This window comes from Oncorhynchus kisutch, linkage group LG3 (assembly GCF_002021735.2).
Source record: "Oncorhynchus kisutch isolate 150728-3 linkage group LG3, Okis_V2, whole genome shotgun sequence".
NCBI lineage: Eukaryota > Metazoa > Chordata > Actinopteri > Salmoniformes > Salmonidae > Oncorhynchus > Oncorhynchus kisutch.
This window is the reverse complement of record NC_034176.2, coordinates 21204754-21210269: the sequence shown is the minus strand read 5'-3', so window position 1 is coordinate 21210269 and position 5516 is coordinate 21204754. Positions and strand designations below refer to the sequence as shown.

At 41.3% G+C, this 5516-nt stretch overlaps 1 pseudogene across 2 annotated transcripts; it reads left to right on the top strand.

Moving 5' to 3' along the window:
* Window positions 1–736: 736 nt before the first annotated feature.
* On the top strand, window positions 737–4932 carry LOC109877587 (UDP-glucuronosyltransferase 2A2 pseudogene; annotated as a pseudogene). Of its 2 annotated transcripts, none has more exons than XR_002253242.2 (2): window positions 737–875; window positions 3181–4932. The product of XR_002253242.2 is annotated as a UDP-glucuronosyltransferase 2A2 pseudogene, transcript variant X1 (transcript). The 2 variants fall into 2 exon arrangements; XR_002253246.2 differs by lacking the exon at window positions 737–875 and adding an exon at window positions 1425–1534.
* Window positions 4933–5516: the final 584 nt, after the last annotated feature.

The window sequence follows — 5516 nt, the reverse complement described above, 5'->3', positions numbered from 1 at the left end:
CCACCATTATGCAGAATAACTCTGGTGAAGGCTTTTAAGTAGCCTGTATTCTTTTGATTGAGAGGACTGCCCCCCTGTGGCCAAGTCTGACAAGTAATATTTACGGCTCAGTTCAAGAAAACGTGCATGTTGTTTCCCTGCAGTAATTGTAGCTATTTTTCCCATGGTCAAATAAAATCTAAGAATTAACACTAAAAACCTCATAGCATTTAAACTACTACTACTACTACCACCATGTAGACTCCCCTTCACAGGTAGATGCTTCCACACTTTTCAGAATAAGAAGTATGTGCACAGACAGGCAGTCATTTATATAAAGACACTGTGAAACATTGCTAAGGTGTGTTGAAAATAAACCGTATTATCCATGAATTATGGCCCATAATACTTGTAGTATCACCTCTGACTGTATTCAAATGACATGGATATCAAACCAAATTTGCAGTAGACTGCATAGAGTACTTAGGAGATTGACACACATGACCAGCCTTGGACCCACTCCCTGGACCAACTCCAATTTTAGTTTTTCAAACAGATTTGTTAATTATTTTATTTCAGTTTACTAAACAGTTTTTTCATGATTAGTTTCCATTTTAGTTCACTATAACAATGTTGAACTAATGACCATTTTCTAATACATAACAGGAATCCAACACATTAAAAAGCCTTACGCAATTACAGGGGTGTTATTACGCTGCATGTCAGAACTTGTGAACTTTGAACAAGAGAACACAGATTAGTTGTGGCAGCATAAATTAGGTTACTCCAGCTCAAAGCCACAGCCATAGGACTACTTTCACTGTTTGCAAACTCAGGGGGGGTTGGCCAAACATCACTTTGGATTTAAGGCTACTTGCACACTGGGATTTTTTGGGGTAAGTGTTTATGTGAATAAAATCTAGTTTAAAGTAACAGTTAAAGTAGTGGAATATCGGAATAGTTAAACCTGTTGTTGAAACAGTTTCTGATCTCAGTATCTGGTGTTGAAAACATGGCATCATCAGACCTACAACGTTCTCAGATTAACCCATTGGAACTCATATCGATCTATGTTTACAGAGAATTATAGAATACCTATAAACTTATATAGAAGAACTATAAACTTTACTAGATTCAATAGCCTTACACAACGTAAATGTCTAACGTCTCAAGAAGCATCCTCCACAAACATGTGTTGTTATAAAACTCGGCATCACCATTCAAATTAGATTAACTTCTTTCATTGAATATTTTCATTGAGGTCTAACAAAGCTTTTTGTAAGGTGTGTAAATAAAATAATCGTTTTTATAGAGACGTTGTCAGAGTAGCTCCCATCCTATACATATTTTGTGGTGCATCTGGGCTTTGCCAGTGGAAACAATTGTGTCACGTAACAAGCAAGCTTTACCAGACATAGAGAGAACTTGCACAACTTTAGAAGTAATGTGCCTGAAGGCGTGACAATGACTGGGAGAATTGTGACAGCATTGGAAGAGTTCATAGCATTACACAGTGCCTCTACGTTTTCAATTGAACATTGACTACTTATTTACAGTAAGTGTAAAGATTTTTATTGTGTACATTTTTTTTGGTCAAAAATGGTCTTTCGTTAACTAACACTCGCACTGACTCTTTCCCCCTTACTAGCTCTGACTTTGCTGATAGCTACTTTATTGAGGAAAAATGTACTTACTAGGACTGTGATATGTGAAGAAAGAACTCTCTGGGGAAAAGAAAGGTGGAGGTGTATGTTTCATGATTCACTACTCATGGTGTGATTGTGGTAACGTGCAGTAGAGGAACTCAAGTCCATTTGTTCTCCCAATCTGGAATACATCACCATCAAATGCTGACTGCATTACCTTCTGAGATCATTTCTTCGGTCATCGTCACGGCCGTGTATATTTACCCCCAAGCCGACACTGTGACAGCTCACAAGGAACTACACTGGACTTTGTGCAAACTGGAAACCGCATATCTTGAGGCTGCATTTAGAGGTTCATGTCTATGTACATAGACATTAAACAATGGTCACTTTAATAATGTCTGCATACTATTTTACCCACTTCATATGTATATACTGTACAGCGCCTTCAGAAAGTATTCATACCCCTAACATTTGAATACAAAATTGATTAACTATATTTTCTTTCTCACCCATCTACACACATTACCCCATAATGACAAAGATAAAACGTGTTTTTAGACATTTTTACACATTTATTTAAAATAAAATAAAGAAATATACTATTTACATAAGTATTCACACCCCTGAGTGAATACATGTTAGAATCACCTTTGGCAACGATTACAGCTGTGAGTCTTTCTGGGTAAGTCTCTAAGAGCTTTGCACACCTGGATTTTACAATATTTGCATATTATTCTTTTTTCAATTCTTCAAGCTCTGTCACGTTGGTTGTTGATCATTGCTAGACAGCCATTTTCAAGTCCCTTCTATGCGAGGCATTGGAAAACCTCCCTGGTCTTCGTGGTTGAATCTGTGTTTGAAATTCACTGCTCGACTAAGGGACCTTACAGATAATTGTATGTGTGGGGTACAGAGATGAGATAGTCATAAAAAAATTATGTTAAACACTTATTGCACACAGAGTGAGTCTATACATCTTCTGATTTAACTTGTCATTATGCTAATCTTTACCCCTGAACTTATTTAGACAAAGGGGTTGAACACTTATTGACTTAAGACATTTCAGCTTAAAATGTTTTCTGGATTTGTAAAAATGTCTAAAAACATAATTGCACTTTGACATTACGGGGTATTGTGTGCAGGACAGTGACACAAAATCTCAATTTAATTAATTTTAAATTCAGGCTGTAACACAACAAAATCTGAAAAAAGTCAGGGGTGTGAATACTTTCTGAAGGCACTGTACATGATTAACATATGAATAACACAGTAAATTATTGATCAACAGAGAAAATGTGTATTTCTCTACTAGCACTAGCACTAGAACTGACAACAACTACTTTATTGACTGAAAATGTACTTTCTACAACTGTGATATGTGGTTGTCTCATCCAGCTATCTTAAGATGAATGCACTAATTGTAAGTCACTCTGGATAAGAGTGTCTGCTTAGTGACTAAAATGTTAATGTAATTAAAAACCTATTTATTAGGATATAAGAGATGGAGTTGCTCTGTAACTAACTATTCTTCCTTTTTTATCTTTTATCAAAGGATTCACCTAAGAGATGCATCAACCAACCCTGGTCACGGTTGCTGTTCTGCTCTTCTCTCTCACCACTGTCTATGGGGGGAACGTGCTGGTCTTCCCATTGGATGGAAGCCACTGGGTGAATATGAAAGTCCTCATCGAAGAGCTGCACTCCAGAGGCCATAGCATCACAGTGATTCGTCCAACCACCAACTGGTACATCAAGGAGAAATCCCCTCACTACTCGTGCATTACCATCCCAGTATCTGGTGGTGGATTTGTTGAGGAGGTCTTTAGTTTGTTTGTGACCAGACAATTGCAGATCCAAAGGGAGGGCGGAGGTTTCTGGTCTCGTATGAGTCTGGAGCTTGAGGTGGTGAAGCAGTTCTATGAGTTACACAAGGAATTGGTTGTAATGATGACTATGATATTCGAAGATGCCGAACTAATGCATTCGCTTAGCGATGCAAACTATGACCTGGTTTTGACAGATCCTGCCATTGGTGGGGGCGTGTTTCTGGCTCATCGCATTGGTCTTCCTCTTGTCTTCAATGTCCGATGGACAGTCCAGGGCGAGGGTCACTTTGCCATAGCCCCCTCGCCTCTCTCATATGTCCCATTGCCAGGAGCACTGTTGACAGACAAAATGACTTTTCAAGAGAGAGTCATAAATGTTCTGTTTTATCTTTTTACAAGGTTTCAAATTGCATACGTCATAGACCCTCACTACATTCCGTTCGTCCATCGTTACTTCGGCCCTGACGTTCACTACATGTCATTGTTCCAGGCAGCAGACATATGGCTCATGAGGAATGACTTTACCTTTGAGTTTCCGCGGCCTACCATGCCAAACGTGGTCTACATGGGCGGTTTCCAGTGCAAGCCCTCGAAGCCGCTTCCTCAGGACATGGAGGACTTTGTCCAGAAGTCTGGGGACCATGGGGTCATCATGATGTCCCTGGGGACCTTGGTGGGACAACTACCTGAGGACATCGCTGAGGACATCGCAGCTGCTTTCGCCAAACTGCCTCAGAGGATCGTCTGGAGGCACACTGGGAAGAGGCCCACCTCCGTGGGCAACAACACCTTACTAGTGGATTGGCTCCCCCAGAACGACCTCCTTGGACACCCCAAGACCCGAGCCTTTGTTGCCCACGGCGGAACCAATGGAGTCCAGGAGGCCATCTACCATGGTGTCCCTATTGTCGGCCTCCCGTTGGTCTTCGACCAGCAAGACAACCTCAATAGGATGAGGGCTAAGGGAGTGGCTAAGATAGTGGACATCGCCACCGTAGACAGAGACATCTTCCTGGAGGCAGTGAAGGCTGTTCTCTATGAGCCGACCTACAGGGAGAACATGCAGAGGCTATCCAGGCTGCACAGGGACCAGCCCATGAAACCACTGGACCGCGCCATGTTCTGGATTGAGTTTGTCATGAGGAACAAAGGAGCGGCACATCTGAGGACAGAGTCCTATAAGATGTCCTGGTTCACCTACCACTCTGTTGACGTCGTAGCAACGCTACTGGCCATTGTGTTGCTCATAATGCTGGTTAGCACTTTAGCTGTAAGGTTTTTGTGGCGTAAGGTGTCTTGTAGGAGGAAAGTGAAACATGAATGATAGCGATGTATTAATGAATATTAATATGTTATCAAATCATCATTGATAAAATATTCTAAATATTTTTTGATGGTTTTCTTCCTAACATCAATAAGAAGGTCACACTCCTTAATGTGGATATTTGAAACAATACAGTTGGTTACTTTTGGCAATATATCTTTGCATTCCATTTTTTAAATGTCACCCTCACATTAAGAGAGAGAGAGAGAGAGAGAGAGAGAGAGAGAGAGAGAGAGAGAGAGAGAGAGAGAGAGAGAGAGAGAGAGAGAGAGAGAGAGAGAGAGAGAGAGAGAGAGAGAGAGAGAGAGAGAGAGAGAGAGAGAGAGAGAGAGAGAGAGAGAGAGAGAGAGAGAGAGAGAGAGAGAGAGAGAGAGAGAGAGAGAGAGAGAGAGAGAGAGAGAGAGAGAGAGAGAGAGAGGAGGTCTCTCTGATAGGTGACAAGAGCTGATAAAACTCCTGGATCTGATTACAAATAGTTATTACAGTTGTATAACAAGGCCAAAGGGCCGTGTGTGCGACATGCATGTGTGCATGTGTGTATGCCTGTGTTTGTGTGTCCAGAGCCCACGAGAATAACCTCACCTCCCAGGGGATGTGTCCATGGTACCAGATGGGGTTTAGCAGGATGCTGCATCTCAGCTTCAGCTCTTCCTTTAGCTCTGCGTAGCTTCTCTCGAAGTTTAGGAAAGGCAGAGGTAAGTAAAGGTATAGGTAAACAAAGAGTTAAGGGACTGAGGC